We start from the raw sequence: 17824 nt of genomic DNA, 5'->3' as shown, positions 1-17824 counted from the left end.
TCTTCTTCTTCTTCTTCTTCTTCTTCTTCTTCTTCTTCTTCTTCTCTCTCTTCTCGTCATCTCTCTCTTTCTCTCTTTTCCTCTTCTCTCTCTCATCCTCTCTCTCTGTGTCTCTCTCTTCTGTTTCACTCGCTCTTTCTCTCTCCCTCTCTCTCTCTTTCCTTCCTTCCATATATAGATAGATACAGATATATATGTATGTTTATCCATATGTGTATTATACTTAACTTACCTTCTTAATTTATGTCTGATTTAGAAAAATAGTGAGTGCACTTTCTATGCACACACCGACTAATGAGGTGTCCTCTCCATCCACTTCTTTCTTGAATTCACACTAAGCTTGTTCTCCATCTCTTTGATCTCTGAATGGCTTTGATCCTTCTCTGTACTCTCAGCCCATCTTCACCACTTTGGCTTTACTTGCTGTCATATCAAACTTGATGATACGGTACTTTGAGGTTTCATTCTCTATCTCATGACCTCTTACCACTCCTGATCTCCTAATCCACATCCTTGGAGAAACCCCATCATTTAATTTCTCCATTCCTAAGCCCAGACTACTGAGCAATACCAGAGAAATTCACCAAATTGAGCCAATTTCACTCACTAAAAATGGGAATAATGGTTAGTAGAAAGGGGAAGTGGGAGGATGTCTCAAAACCTGCTAGGTGGAGGGGGAAGCTGAGGAATAAAATTTTTCTGTGTATAATCGACATGTAGGTAAATTGAGAATTGACTGTAGATACAATCCTATAATTGGCAATTTCAGGAGCCAAAATAGCAGATGATTATCTGGGACCTCTCCATTTGTCACCCTCGAGGCATCGTTTTCCAAATGTGCTCAAGCTGTCTGCCTGGAAACAGAAAAAGAGGAATTCCTGAGTCATTTTTTTTTTAAGTATGAGAGCAGTGCTTTAGAGAAAAATAAATAAACATGTTAAATAGGCTCTGAGTAAGGGAAATTATTCCTTACTTCTGAATAAATTTCATAACCCCTGAAACATTTGGACATTTCACTGGCCATATAGGGATAAGGAAGGAAAACAAAATGGTGAGACTCAGGAGGCTGATGGAAAATGACTTTGATGGAGGATTTCAAAGTTTGGAATCAAAGAGAAAGTTCAAGTTGTACATTAAGAATCACTGCTATAATCGTAAAGTCCAAATGTACAAAAATCTGAAATAGTTTGTATTAAAAGACCCAGCCTTGTCCCATTTCACAATTACTTGGACGATTAACAAATACAAAGATGCTCAATCCAATGGAAAAAACTGAGAGGGTAAAAAGGATGGGCCCCTCTAGTCAAACACGTATGTACTATCCCCATAGAAACATAACTTTGGCAGCTTATGATTTTCCCTTTTGAAAAGAATGCCTTTTAATTCCTTAGATAAATACCTGAAATAGATACAGTCTGACTCTGTCATTCACTAAAACTCAATAAAATATAGTGGCTCCTTATTACCTATTGAATAAAACATAAAGTCCTCTGTGAAGAAATTTTAAGTCCTTTATAGCCTGGCCTCAACTTGTCTTCCTTGCCTCACTGCACATTACTCCCCTCCATGTGCCCTGAAGCCCAGACAAACTGGCATCACTGGGATTTCTCATACACAGAAATCATCTACTACTCCATCTACCACCTCTATGCCTTTGTACTGACTGTCCTTCATATCCAGACTAGACCTCCTTCTAACTTCTGTCCCTCTGAATCCTCCTATTTCTTTAAGGTTCAACTCAATCACCATCTTCTATATATGGCCTTTCCTGAAGTCCTCAGCAGCTAGTACCTCCCCACCATCCCTTAATTATTTTTGTATCTATTTTATATATTCCTATATGCATATATATTGCCTCCTTCAGGCAGACTATAAGCCTCTTGAGAGTAGGAACCATTTTACCTTCTGTCTTTCCGTCTGTCCCCAGGCCCTTGCACAGTGACTGGCATATAGCCAATGTTTAATAAATGCTTGTGGATTGATTCATTCAGATTTCACTGAATTTATAATAATTCATATAAGATTTAGACCAGACAAGTCTACTTAGAACTAGCTAATGAAAGAGGGGTAGTAGATCATTCATAGATTTCAGAGACCATCTGGTTCAACCCCTTTACGTTACAGATGAGGAATCCCAAAGAGGTAAAGACAGATTTGTCCAAACTCAAAACAGATAAGAAGGAACTTAGCCAGAATTTGGAACTGAGTCTTTAAAGGTCAAATCTAGTGTTCTTTCCATTAATTCATTCTGTACTTTGTGGTTTATAAATTATGTGCCTCAAAATACCCTTGTGTAACCGACATGGCAAATATTAATGTCTCTCTTTTCTTTTGCTTTTTGGAGGGAGGAAGGCAGAGTGATTGAGGTTAAATGATTTGCCCAAGGTCACACGGCTAATAAGTGTTGTGTCAGAGGTTGGATTTGAACTCAGGTTCTCCTGACTCCAGGGCTGGTGCTCTATTCACTGAACCACTTAGCCACCCCAATGTGTCTCATTTTTAATATGAGGAAAGTCAGGCTCAAAAGAGTGGGGTTATGATCCTCAGAGCCTGCAGCTACTAAGTATGTTAGTTAGGATTATAATCCATCCTTTTTATGCCCAATCTAACAGCCTTTCCTTCAGACTTAATGACAGTGGGAAATAGTTGAGGAAGAAGATATTTGGAGCTTGTAAGCCTCCCTTAGGAACTGCAATGTGATCTTTAGGGCACATCTCAAAGTGTTGGTACCCTGCCCAGCCACCTTCTCAACCTTCCTCATGCCACCTTGCTTATGGGGTTCCCACGGATAGCTCAGAGAACAATATTCACATTATCTCCTTCACAGAGAGCCCCTTCCATGTATAAATTTGTAACTACAGATCCAGAACTCTTGTGACCACCCCACAACTCACCTCTTTCTAATTTCTGCCTAGTTTGAGTGTAGCATTGCTGGATTTTGGTCATTGATCTCCATGAACTAGGTTCAAAGGAACTCCTGAAACTGGTTAGAGGCCTGTGTCACATAGGAGTAGCAGCAGGAGCCAGGTGATCTAATCAGAAATGCCTATGGGATAATAGATGTCTCCTGCCAATCCCATTTTGGAGAACTAAACAGTGAATAAGTGAACAAGCCAAGTCTAGAACAACATTGTGACCTTAAGCATGAGTATGGTATAGAGGAGACAGCCTCCTTCCTGAAAGGCTTAAAGAATTTTCCACAGCAGGTCAAAACAGGTCCATTTGCCGACCTGAAGGGGAAAGACTCATACTTACCTACATGTAGCCTCATCAGAAAGGCTCATTATCTCAGAAAAAAAGCTGATCCCATTTGAGAGATCTTGTAAAATGAGAGAGCAAAACTGGCTCTGTAAACTTTGTAAGGTCATGTTTACATGAGATAAATTTCTTAGAATCTCTACAAGCCCTTTAGTTGCCCTCTTTTATTGTTCCAAATTCACAGAGGAAGCATTGCTCTAAAGGGTTTTCTGGCCTCCCTAACCCAAATTCTTTTTGTCAGTGGTGGAAAACGATCTTACATTTGGGTGCAAAGTATCAAAGATCACGGGCATGAGCTGGTGGAAGGTATATTTAGATAAAAGTTCATATAGAAAACATGAAAAGTTTTAGTGGATTGAAAGCTCAATAATAGGAAGCAGGGTGATACAAGGTCACAACAGCTACTTGGCATAATGGAGAGAATGCTGGACCTAGAAATGATCATCTGAGTTCAAATCCAGCCTCAGGCCCTTACTAGCTCTATGACCGTGGGTGAGTTAGTTAGCTTGTTCCTTAGTTTCCTCATCTTTAAAATAATAATAGCACCTACTTTCCAGGGTTGTTATGAAGATAAATTGAGATAATATCTGTAAAGTGCTTTGCAAATGTTAAAGTAATATATGTTATTGTTGTTGTTCAGTCATGTCTATGGGTTTTCTTGGCAAAGATACTGGAGTGGTTTGCCATTTCCTTCTCTGGTATGTCCCATTTTACAGATGAGGAACTGAGGTAAACAGGGGCTGACTTGCCCAGGGTCACATAAGCAGTAATTGTATGAGGCTAGATTTGAACTCAGATCTTCCTGATTCCAAGCCCAGAGCTGTATTTGTACCACCCAGATGTCCTAAAGTACTATAGAAATATTAGGTATCATACGCATTGATTTAAAGCTGGAGAGATCTTTGAAACCATTGAGTTCAACCCTCATTTCTAAAGCAAGGAACCTGAGTCAGAATGGTTAGGTAATTTGCCCAGTCACACAGTTATTGTCTAGAGTGGAATTTGGACTCGGGGCTTCTGGAGTCCAAACACAGTGCCCTTTCCACTACACAATTCTGCCTTTTTCCAGAATGTTATAACCGTCGGCTCCTCTCCCCCAAACTAACTGGGTCTTCCACTGAAACAAGAGGCATGAAGATCGCAGCGGTCCTTGTCCTTAACAGAGTATGTGTGATGACTAAGAACATATCTGGAAGAGGGACACCAGGATGATGAGCAAACTGGATGGAGACAATGCCATGAGAGTGTTAATAAAGAAGCTGCAGATAATTAGCTTGGAGAAATGACTTATGAGAGGAATGCCGTCTTCCCACGTTTGAAGGGTTGTCACACAGAAGAGAGATTTTACTTATTCTTTTTTAGTCCCAGAAGGCAAAACTAGGGGCAATCATGGACATTCCAGAAGCAAATTTTATTTTTGTGCGAGGAAACCTGTCTTACTCATTATGAGCTGACTAAAGAGACAACTGGGTGGCACAATGGGTAGGATACTGGGCCTGGAGTCAGGAAGATGAATTCAAATGTGGCCATAGACACTTACTTAGCTGTGTGACCCCGGGCAAGTCCCATAGCCTCCACTTGCCTCCATTTTCTCATATGTAAAATGGGGATATCTACCCCGTCAGGCTTGTTGTGAGAATAAAATGAGATGTTTGTAAAGTACTTAACCCAATGAAAAGTACACAGTAGGTGTTTAATAAATATTTGTTTTAAAAAGTGGGATGAGCTGAACTGGGCAGGTTTAAAGTGGAGGCTGGATACTCATTTGTTGGGCATGTTGTTGGCCATGAGGGAGGGAAGAAGTGATTCTGTTTGGGATCAGGGTAGATTATGAGATCACTGAAATCCCATGCAGCTCAGATTCTCTGATGTTGGTGATAATTTAACCAAAGTGACTGAATCAAAGACAATGGATATAGCCTTCATTTTTGGTGGCCTTGCCATTCAGTACTTGCTGGGACCATCTGGTCTTTGCTCATGTTGCCTAAAAACTATGTAAGAACTGCCAGAATCACTCAAGGGCGAAAAGAAAACATTTTACTTCTTCACAGTAGTGTTAGTGTAGGAACATACAATGTGGAATTTGGGATCACAAAAACTTCAGTTTGAATCTTGTCTCATTACAGTGTTACCATGCTTTGCTTCTTGGACTCTCAATTTCCTCATCTGTAAAATGAAGATTACTTGTCATCACTGTCTTCCAGGATTGATATGAGGCTCAGATGAGATAACATGAGGCACTTTGCAAATTTGAAAGCACCATATGAATGATAGCTATTATTATGTTCTAGATGAATAGATACTTTGATAATATATAGTGTTTTCTTTCTTTTTTTTTTCAGTCCCCAAAACATAGCACAGTGACTTATACAAGGTAAGTACATAATACATATTTGTTTAATTGATTTGGGGAAGAGGGTGGGAAAGGAAAATGAATAAGCATTATTATAGTGCCTACTATGTACCAGGCACTGTGCTAAGTGCTTACAAATAGTATCTCATCAGAGCCTCACAACAATCCTGTTGAGTAGGCATTATGATTATCCCCATTTTATAGTTGAGGAAACTAATGCAAACAGAGGTAAAGTGACTTTCCTAGGTCACAGAGCTAGGTAAGTGTCGGAGTCATGATTGGAACTAAGGCCTTCCTGACTCCAGGCCCAGCACTCTATGAACTGTGCCACTATCTCTGAATTAAATTGTCACTTAGTCAACAATCATTTACTAAATTACTATGTGCCAGGAAAGGCAAAAACATGGTCCACACATTCTACTGGCAAAGACAACTTGCAAACAGCTATGTGTATAGAAGATATCTACAGTGAAAATGGGAAGTAATCTGAGAAGTAAGACACTAACAGTGGGAAGGAACCAGGAAAAGCTTATTTCATGAAGGTTGAAGATTTGGGTACTGGGGAATCATGTGTGAGGAACAAAAAGAACCCCAGTGTCTCTGGATTACAGAGTATGTGGAGGAGAATAAAATGTAAGAAAATGGAGAAAAGAAGGAAGTGGACAGGCTTTTAAAGGTTTTCAAAGCAGAATAGAATTTATCTTTGAACTCAGAGATAATAGGGAACAACTGGGTTTTATTGAATAGGAGGATGATGTGATTAGACCTATGCTCTAAGAAGATCATTTTGACAGCCAAATGGAGGGTGGGTTGGAGTGGAGAGAGACTTGAGGCAAGGAGATAAAAAAGAAGTCTATTGCAAAAGTCCAGGTTTGAGATAATGATGGCCTTCACCCAAGTGGTAGCTGTGTGAGTAAAAAGATGTGGTGGAGGTAGAAATCCCCAATTACTTTTTACTTGATATTAGATTGAACATTTGGGATGAGTATGAAGGAGAAGCTGAGGAAGACGTTGACATTGCAAGTCTGGGTAAGTGGGAGGATAATGGCGCCCTTGACAGTTTAGATGAATGGAATATCTGGGAAGAAAAGTATGCATTTTGTTTTAAATATGTTGAATTGGAAATGTCTATGAGATATTTAGTTCAGGATGTTGAATGTGCAGTATGTGATGTGAGACTGGAGGTCAGAAATGAGACCAGGGCTAGATAAATAAATGAAAGACTCATTTACATAGAGTGGATCACTGAATGCTGAGATGTATGATGATATCATTAAGCAGGACAATACAGAAGGAGAAGGGAGGAGGGCCAAGAACAGACCATTAGAGGATATCTGTGGTTCATGGTGATGATTGGGAGGAGTTTCCTGGAGCAAAGGAAACTGAGAAGGAGCATTTGGATAGGTAGGAAGACAATTTGGATAAGCAGTATCATGAAAACTTGGAGAATATTGAGAGAAGAGTGTGGTTCAGAGTGTCAAAAGAGTGTGAGCTCAAGAAGGAAGAAGAATGAGAAAAGACCATTAGATTTGACAACTAAGATATCGTTGGTGACATGGGAGAGAAGAGTTTCAGTTAGATGATGAGCTAAAAAACCAGATTACATAGAGTTAATTTAAAGGCTGAGGAGAGAGGAAGGGGAAGTACTGAATGTAGATGGTCTTTTTGAGGAGTTTAACCTTGAAAAGGAAAATAGATTTAGACAGAAGCTAGCAATAGATGGCGAAATCAAGTGAGGGTTTCAACACAGGTATATTTATGTTAATTAGGGAAGTAGCCAACATATAGGGAGAGATTGAATATTAGTGAGAGGATGGAGATAATGGGGGGACAATCTGCTAGAGAAGATAGGATAGAGTTTAATCATGGTTGCATGATCCTCTCTCCTGCTGTTCCTGTTCTTTTCCTTTTAATCCATCCTTTACACAGTTGTCAAATTAATATCTCTAAGACACATACATGACCATGTTATTCCACTGATCAAAAATTTCCATTGACTCCCTATTGCCTCTGACATAAAATACAAATTTCCTGGCCCTCAAGAATATGACTCATCTACCTTTCCAGATATTTCATATTACTATCCTTCACACACTTGATCTTCCAGTCAATGGTTTTGTCTTTGCTTTTTCCAGTTTCTAGCACAATACCTTGAACACAGTACATTTTTAATAAATGTCTGTTAAATTGACTTGATTAGAAGACCTCTGGGGTCCATTCAGATTTAACTCTATGATTTAAAGATTCCCAATATGAGGACTGCCAGTAAAAGAATAGTCTCTTAAGCAATATGAAGGAGAAAATATGGGTATACAATATGAAGAAGTGTTTAAGGTAATAATCCGCCTTCCCTATTGGTTAGTACTGATTCATTCTGATTGATTTAGTCATAGAAGACTTACCCTAGATTGACACAGTGAGGGTCTCTTCTGCTTCAAAGAAATATTTCTTTGCCATCTGTCATTAGCTTATATGCCAAATCTAATCCTAGGGCCTATATGTGGATGCAACATTCCTTTGAAATCACATCTGGGTCACATTCACCACTTGGATAGAAGACCTCCTATGGATGCCAATAGACATAATATTGATCCAATCTGTATATTGTTCTGAGCATCACTGGTTAGTTTCAATGAACAGGAAGATTATTGGGGAGAAAGAGACAGACATATAGACAGAGACACAGAGAAAGAGACACAGATATAGACAGAAACACACGTAGAGAGATGGCTAGACAGAGAGAGATAGAAACTGAGAGAGATGGAAAAACAGAGAGAAAGAAAGATGGAGGGAGGGAGGAAAAGAGAAAGAAAGGGAGAGAGAGGAAAGAGGGCAATGAGAAAGAGGAGAAAGAGAGAGAGAGATAGAGAGAGAGAGAGAGAGAGAGAGAGAGAGAGAGAGAAGGAATACATTCTTACATTCTCATTCCCATCTTTTGAAAGCATGTTTCTTCTGACCATGAAATATCTCCATTGACAAATTGGCACCACCTAAAGAAAGCTTGAATCACCTTTTTCCTTTCTTGCCTGTCAATGTATTCAAATCATCAGAGAATGCTCATTTTTAATCCTATTAAACTGTTTTCTTGTTTGGGAGCCTCCATGATGTGTAGGGATTATATTTAAATTAGAGCAGATTCAGAGGTCCCATTTAATAGGAGTGGGTGGGAATCCTCAGGGTGGACAAGGTTGAAAGTGATCAACTCCCAGCCAACTCAGAGCATAAGATGATAGAATTGAATGTCCTTTAGTGTCTAGTCTAATTCTCTCATTTTACAAATAAGGAAACTGAGACCCAGAGAGGTTAAGTGACTTGTCCAAGGTAGCACTTTGCCTGAGGTGGGACTCTAACCCAAATTCTCTGAATCTAAACTTAGTACACTTTCCATTCTGCCAGCAGAGGCAACATGGGTTGAATCATTTGCACTTCTCAGCAAAGTGGGAGTTCAATTGAAACCAAAATTAGCATATCTTATATGCCTACCTAACATATTCTGAGCATGACTACCCACAAAAGTATTTTTTTGCTTATTGAACCAATCTTATTTTTGGATTCATATAGGCCTTGTAAAATTTTATGGTTTTCTACCCAAATACAGTTGCCAATATTTGTGTTGTCTAGTTTTAGTAGTATGTATAGGGACTAACAACATGGGTTTGGGGTGGTCTAATCCATGAAGGGGACTCTACAATGGAAACTAGATTTTAAGAGGACCTGACAGGGGTCCAGTGAAAGAGTGGTGAAGAAATAGCAGATGCAGCAATAGTACAGAAGCCAGACATGGATTCTGGATATGCCTGACAACACATTAGTATGAGTCTGTCCTATCCCTCTGCTCAAATTTCTCCAAAATTTGTTGGGATGCTCCAAACCAGGCAAGATATCAAAGGAAATGCTGGACTAACCCAGAAAATATTAGAAAAAAATCTTAAAGGGCCATAGCTGACTCAACAACCCTATGTAAGTAATTCAAACTCAGAGAACCTTTATATCCTCCCCTTGCCCTGGCCTCCAGTTTTAATTTCAATGTAATAAAGTCATATGTATATAAAATACAGAAAAGCAGGCCTTTATCCCATACTTTGGTTTGGCACAGAAAAAAATTCCCTGGCCTTCTTTGGAGAAGGATGGCTAGAGTTGGCAATTTTCTATACCCAGTGGCCATTGGCATCTGTTAAGTTTCACAATTCCCTTTCAGATGTTTGGATGAGCACTTTAATTCTCGGTCTTTTAGTCTCTGCCACAGAATAGCAATCAGTCTGATATTATCAGAAAATTTTCTATTGTGCATCATTTCCTTGAAAGACAATGGCTTAAAGGCTAATTGATTTATCCTCCTTGTGCTTTTAAAACTCTTTGCCTTCAAAATCTCTCTTCCTCTTTCCTATACAGCAAGATAAATTATGCATTTAGCATTTCAAGTTAACTTACATAACTCATTTTTTTTTCCTTTCACCGCATTTCCTAGATCCCCTACTGATTTTTGTGCCAGGATCAATTTTCCTTCAGGTAGTTGTCAGGTTGTAATGCAGGACACACTGAGGAAACTGTCAGCAGAGATGTAGTCATTACTCTCTTCATGCCCCAGGAATTTCTGCAATTATATGGCTCTTGCTGGATCGATGCTTTGCTAGCTGAGTCACGTGGCTGCCTTCTAAATCCCTTCTTGGAGGTTACAATGAGTTCGCCAAATAATAACTGTAGCAATATATAGACAGAGTCTCAAGATGACTAGACTATAGAACTTGTCACAGGGTGGAGGTTGGGAGTGTGGAGGAGCACAAATTGTCAAGAGATGTGCCAAAGCCTTAGAAAATAATTAAAACTGGAGAACAGAGTCTGCTTAGCACTTTAGAAAACCCCTGTAGGTCCCTGGGTGAGCTGCCTCCTTTTCAAATATTTGGCAGCAAAACAGAGGGCTGCAATGTTCAGGACAAAACCAGAATTCCTGGGGCAAAGCACTATGACAGAGGTAGGCTGGATTTTTTGGCTGCTGAAACCCCCACTTCTGGGCCCAGGGTTTCTTTTGATGTCAATGGTAGGATTAAGCCTGGGTCCTTTCTTTGTGACCTTCTGGAAACCTAGGGTGAACCAAACACTCTCAGAACACTTGCCCTATTCTCTGACCTAAAGGAATTCGCTTCCCCTCCCCCATACCTCCTTTCTATAGTTTTCTCCATTGGGGGAGCCCTGGGGAGAGGATTTCTCCCCCTCTGTAATTCTGGGAGACTTGTGGGCTATCAAAAGGACCCTAAGAAGGTAGAGGACATATGGAGTAATGGAGAGAGGCCTGAATGAAAATTCTAGTGACCTGGATCTTTGTTCTGCCACTTAGTTCTGTGACTATAATATGAAATCACTGGATCCCCCTGGACCTGCTTCTTCAGCTGTAAAAGATAACTAGTGAACTAGCTGATTTGGGAGGTCCCTTCCAGGTCTGCTACTCTGGGACATTCAGGAATGCTTTAGTGAGCACAGTGCTTTGTTCCTTATGGCATATCATAGGATGAGGGCCAGCTACCTTTTGGAAAGGAGACTAGCTACTTTCAAACAAACTGGTGATAGTGTTCTAGTAGCAAACTTTTGCACATCTCTAAAAGTTTATTTTTTAGCATTAAAAATAAAATGTATTGATACCTTTGGCTTTAACATTGTCTAAAATTTCCCCATCTCTTTTCCCTTCCCCTTCCCATAGTCATTCCATAAAACAAATAAAATACAATTAGAGAAAATGAGAATGAAGAGGAAAAAATTGGTAAAATCAATCTACACTTCAAAACAATCTGAAAATAAATGCAATGTTCTACTCCCATGGACCTCTCAACTCAGCCAAAGAGTTATTTATATTTTCTTGGGGACCACGTTTTTTCTTCATAATTTTGCAAAATTCACTTTTTATTGTTTTGTGGTTATCATTCTTTCTGTTTACCTTGTTGTAGCCATTATGTGTTTGTTTTCTTGACTCTTCTCACTTCATTTTGCATCTGTTCATATAAGTCTTTTCATACTTCTCTGTATTCATTATATTTAATATTATTACAGCACTGTAATATTTTATTACATCTATGTACCACAATTTGTCTAGTCATTCTTTACTTGATGAGCATCTTTTTTCCCACCTCTTTGCTATCTTAAAGATTTTGCTGTATATGGGGATATATCTAAAAGTTTAAAACAAATTCAGCATAATACAAATAACATTGCTGATAGGGCAACTGAGTAATTTCTGTTTTGCCCACTTATTCTTAGGAATAGACTAAAGAAACTTCTAGTTGGGGAAAATGGAATTGAATACCACAAAGGATGGCACTCTTTTCTCTTCTGTTGCTAATATATAATAATAACAACTATAATGCCTTAATTTTGTACAGTATTTTATAGCTTTCAAAGCAATTCCCAATATTTTATCTCATTCAAGCATCATAACAATCCCATCAGGTGGGGGAGAACAACTTTTTTTATTCACACTTTATACATACCCTTGACAAAAGGATGATAAAGGTCACAGAATCCATGAATTTTAGAATTGGAAGGCACCTCATTGGTCATCCAGTCCAACTCATACTTAAAAATGATTTTCCCACTGCATCATACGTGATAAGTATCTGTCCAGCCTCTGGTTGAAGACTGACCTCCCAGTGAAGATGAAATCACTACCAAATGGGTCAGTCCATTCAACTTTTCTATTTTGCTAATTTTTAGGAAGTTATTTTAACTTCAAGATTAAACTTACCACTTTACAAGTTCTACTCATTGCTCCCAGTTCCCTCTGGATCCCTAAAATTCTTTCTACATGAAAGACTTAAAATAGTGCAGTTCAAGATAGCTATTGTTTCCATCAAGTTCTTTTCTCCAGGTCAAACATCCCCAGTTTCCATAACTAGTTTTTATATGTCAGGATTTACTATCCTTATTTTTTGCTATCTTTTTTACTACTATTTTCACTATTTAGTACTTTACTACATTACTATTTACTATTTTACTATATTTACTATTTTTTACTACTACTATATGACAGGTTTTACTAGCCTGATTTACTCTCCTGATCTCTTCTGAATGCTCTATATTTTATCTCTGTCCTTAACTGTGGTGCCTGTTTCTTGCAATAACCACATCTGCTCAGGCCAGAGCAGAATAGAATGGGGATATCACTTCCTTGTTCCTGTAGTTACCTATGTTTTTTCAAAAATGTTTTCAATTTTTTTTTGTTTTTTTGCTTTTTGGAGAAGGAGGGCAGGACATTTGGGGTTAAGTGACTTGCCCAAGGTCACACAGCTAGCAAGTGTCAAGTGTCTGAGGCCAGATTTGAACTAAGGTCCTCCCAACTCCAGTGCCAGTGCTCTATTCACTGAGCCACCTAGCTTCCTCTAGTTATACCTATCTTAAGGGACCCCAAATTCATAGTCGGATATGTCAAGTCATGGGTTTGGGGTGGTCTGGTCCATGAAGGGGGCTCTAATTTTATAAATCAAGTCATGATTGACATCAGCTATAATTTTCAGGTATGTGGGGAGCTACGCAATTCCTTGTACTTTTGAGATCAAAGTTGATTTAATGATTACCTCATTGGTCAGAACTATTCTTTTAATGGAAAATCTTCATTAACTCGAGTAAGAAGAAACAGAAAAATAAGAGAATTGTTATAATATTTTTTTTCTTAAGAGAAGATAAAAAGTAAGAAGACTACAAAATCTAGTCTACAGAAATCAAATTACAACATGTAGCATCTCCTCTGGGGGTTACCTCCCCAAATCAACATTCACACTCATAGATTGGATTCTAAGGGGGATAATTACTTCTGCAAGATTCAAAGATACTTTATGGGTCCATTCTCCTTAAAGTTATAGTTGACAAGCCCCCACTGATGTGTAAACCAGCCTGTTGACACAGTTTACTAAGTTGACAAAATATGAAAATAAGTTTACTAAGTTGACAAAATAAGAAAGTAAGTTTACTAAGATGACAAAATATGAAAAATTACCCAGAACTCCCATGAACCTTGGAAAGGTAGTATACTTTCCTATAAATGCAAAAAGCATTGGTAGCAATTGTATATACTGAAATAGAAAATTCTGGTAGCAAGGCACACATATAGGCAAAACAGGAATAGATTCTTCAGAAGCCTCATGAATGTATGTTATAAATAAATAGAAACAGGGGGTAAGCATGTGCCAGGCAAGTCAAACTATGACCATTACATTGACCAACACCTTCCTTAAGATCATAATGGAGATAGCCCAGGACACTGAACCCAGGAGCCTTGGGAATAGCACTGACCCAAGACCACCCTGCTTCTAGGCCAGGTTACATAGCCATCATTAAAAAGTGAAATCATTGTGGAGTAGGGGCTCATTTTCCTTGATACCGTCAACACCAACCAATGACCAACTGCTACAATCAGGTATCTATTCTGAAGAGCCTAGAAGCAGTAGTGCCTTATGTTCCTGCTTCTAGTATAGCCCTCAAAGTTATCCTGGTTAGAAATCCCTGGAGAGTATGATCTGGCAATGAGCCATACTTTCTTAGCCCCAATAATCACAAATGACTAAGAAAATCAAGTTCTCTCTACTAAAATGCTTACTCTCAAATGCTTCAACCTCAGAAATAGACATGATTACAAGTAGAAATTACATTAAAGAATATGCATTACATCTGTTCTGTGCTATACCCTAAGAACCATAGGACCTTTCCATTTGATTTGCAATTCATACCTATATATGCTGTCTTCCCTGTTACAATATAAGCTCCTTGAGAGCAGGGACTACCCTCCTTTTCTATTTATACTTCCAGTACTTAACACGGTGCTTTGAATATGATAAGCTTGTATTAAATGGTTTTTTTTCATTCATTCATTCCAGAAGAGTATAAAACATTACCAGACACAGTGAGTGCCAAATAACAACATAAAATGAAATGAACAATTTCTTAATGGACATAAAATGACTCATAATTGATAGAGGATTCATATTAGAATCATATGTCTCCATGTGGTCAAATCACCAACTTAATAAAGGAAAACCAAATCACCATCAAATTAGGAGAATGGATAAAAATAAAAAGACATTTAAATAATTATTATAGTTTAAACCAGACCTATTCAAAAAAGCTACCGATGCTCTAAAACTGGAAATGGAAAGGAGACTGATTATTAACTTTAAATGTCCTGTGAAAACCTAACTGCTATAAACCAAATCACCAAAATAAGGAAGCCAAAAAAGTTCAAAACCTAGCTTAAGCAGGAAATATTTGACATTTTTTTCCAAGTGAAGAAATATGTTAGTTGAGGGTAATAGCAGAAGATTAGAATAAGAAATTATTTATACAGAGAATATATTTATACTACAGAGAAGTATAGAAGATTATAAGTACTATTACCTCAAACAGTGAAAGGCAAGTCTACAGAAACTTTGCATGAGACCCAACTAAACATATCTCAAGAAGAATTCCTAGAAGAAACAGGCAGGAGGACAGCAGATGAAAAATGAAATGAAATTTTCTGTCTTTACTTATTTTCATCATCAGTAATAAGGTAGTGACCAAATATGCAATTCTCAAGCCTCAATGTGCTACAAAAGGAAGTTGAAATGGCAATGAGAATAACGAGGTTGAGAAGAGCGGATGGATAAGATGAACCCCAAAGTGAGAAATTCTATCCTGAAGATGATATAATCTTGAGCACAATGAGGGATTTTTTAATAAGATAGTGCAGGGAGAGGAAGATATCAAAAGAATGGAAAAAATAGGGAAATATTATTAATTAATACTATTCATTATTGTTATTATTTTTAAAGCAATCGAGGTTAAGTAACTTGCTCAAGGTTACACGGCCAGTTATTTCTGGGTGTGGTGCTGAGTATCTGAGCCCGGATTTGATCCAGGTCATCCCGACACTGGAGCCGGTGCTCTTACTCGCTGAGCCACCTGGCCACCCCTAAGCAATTGGGGTTAAGTAACTTGCTCAAGGTTACACAGCCAGGTGTTTCTGGGTGGGTGCTAAGTGTCTGAGCCTGGGATTCGATCTCCAGGTCGTCCTGACACTGGAGCCGGTGCTCTTACTCACTGTGCTACCTGGTCACCCCAATACTATTCATTATTGCATTGTATCTGTAATGGGATTATAAGAAAGAAATGGACAAATTTTAAAAATAATTTCCTTAATTACTGGGAAGGCAGAGATAATCACAATACTTCTGGGTTTATTGTTTGGTGAATATTTTTTAAAAACATTTTAATCAGGAAAGCAAAGAGCAACCTCCAAACTAAAGGAAAGAGGCATCTAATTCTAATATGAATCCTGTAACAGTTACAAGCCATTTTCTGTCCCTTAAGATACAGTTCAGTTCATTTTTATGATGTCGTTTGGTGCCTACCATGCCTGCCACCTTTTTATACTCTCATATATGTCAAGGTCATGCAAGATTCCACAGATGCAACAATCCAGATGTCTACTCAATGTACCATGATCAATAGAGTGCTGAATTCGGGGTAAGGAAGAACTAGGTTTAAATTCTACCCCTGATACTCATTCTCATCCTCATGGGCAAATCATTTAACCTTCAATTTTCTTATTTCCAAGGATAAGAACTGAAGCTTTAGTATAAAGGACTTCTGATGAGGAAACAAACACCTTCTATCTGACCTGATGCAGGCCAGTGCCTTCTATGCACCTTACAGTCTTTGAGAGTTGTATATAGCACTGAGAAGTCGAGTGACTTCTTAGTGTCACACAGCCAGGATGTATAAGAAAAGGTACTTGAGGGGGCAAGTAGGTGGCGTAGTGAATAAAGCATCGGCCCTGGAGTCAGGAGGACCCGATTTGGTTCCAGCCTCAGACACTTAACACCCACACAAAAAAACTAGCTGTGTAACCTTGGGCAAGTTACTTAACCCCAATTGCCCTCCAAAAGGCAAAAGAAAAGAAAAGAAAAGAAAAGAAAAGAAAAGAAAAGAAAAGAAAAGAAAAGAAAAGAAAAGAAAAGAAAAGAAAAGAAAAGGTACTTGATATGTATATATTTATAGCTATAGAGAAACATATGGAAACTTTATTGTGGCCTTTTGGGGGGGGAGTTTTGGGGGAGGGGGAAAAGTGCACAGTAGAGAACAAAAGTAAACTCACAAGGAAGCAAAGATGGACAATTCAACACAATGAATTTTATTTATCATATATGTTTTCTTGAAATGAAAATTTATTGTTACATATTTTGAATCCTCTCTTATGTTTTACTGTGCCCACAGCATGCTTTTTTTCGTTCTAACTTTGTATATAAATTCCAATATTTAAGTTTATGATATGTTTTTGTTTCTTTCCTCTATTTTATATTTGTGTTCTGGCATTTGAGTCTAAAATAAAATTTTAAAAAAGAAAAGGTTCTTTAATGCAGATTTTCCTCATTTTGACATCAGCTCTCTCTCTACCTCTATTTTCATCAATTTCTTCACTAGATGATGTTACAGAATAAGTAGCTAAAATAGTGAATTGGATAAAGCATGGTTCTTGAAGTCAGCAAGACCCAAGTTCAAATCCTTACTTACTTACTGGCTATGTGATCCTGGACAAGGCACTTAAACCCCTCAGACTCAGTCTTGATCTGTAATAGCCAGTTAGTTAGCAGGTGTCACAGGGAGGTTGTGAGAAACAGATTAGATCAAATGAGAATATATATGTACAGCATTTTAAAAACTGTAAGCACTATATAAATGCCAGCTTACTTCATAAGGTTGGTATAAGGTTCAAATTAGATAATGTACCTAAAGTGCTTTGTTAACTTTAAAGATTCAAAGAAATGTATGCAAATATTATTATTGTGTTGTTAGCATCAATTAGGACATATCAATGTGCTATTTAATTCAATGCACCATTCAATATATATGTCTAGAAATATATATTTGTACATCCGTATGTATATATACACATATATTTGACTTGATGGTGATATGCGTATATGCACATGTGTGGATGTGTAAATGTGTGTGTGTGTATATTTATGTATGTGTGCACATATATGGAAAGAAGGAAGAGAAGGGGAGGGGAGGGAAAAGGAGGGGAACAGAGGGGAGGAGATGGAAAGTGAAGGGAGGGAAGAGGAGAGGACGGAAGAGGAGAGGAGGGAAGGGGAACGAAGGGGAGGGAAAGGAAGGGGGAGAAGAGAAGAGAAAGGAAGAGAAAGGAAGGGAAGGGAAGGGAAGGGAAGGGAAGGGAAGGGAAGGGAAGGG

At 38.3% G+C, this 17824-nt stretch overlaps 1 long non-coding RNA gene across 2 annotated transcripts in view; it reads left to right on the top strand.

The window, feature by feature from the left end:
* LOC138147942 (uncharacterized) overlaps positions 1-17824 on the top strand; it is a 124838-nt gene that overhangs the window by 62867 nt on the left and 44147 nt on the right. For both annotated transcript variants that reach the window (XR_011164937.1, XR_011164936.1), the window contains one exon: positions 5601-5632. This is a non-coding gene — a long non-coding RNA (uncharacterized lncRNA). The remainder of the gene's footprint in view (positions 1-5600; positions 5633-17824) is intronic.

The sequence above is a fragment of the Petaurus breviceps genome, unplaced genomic scaffold (assembly GCF_028583685.1).
Source record: "Petaurus breviceps papuanus isolate PSGF00001 unplaced genomic scaffold, PetGlider_PUasm1.0 90808, whole genome shotgun sequence".
NCBI lineage: Eukaryota > Metazoa > Chordata > Mammalia > Diprotodontia > Petauridae > Petaurus > Petaurus breviceps.
The sequence above is the reverse complement of the archived record's forward strand: the minus strand, read 5'-3'. Positions and strand labels throughout refer to the sequence as shown.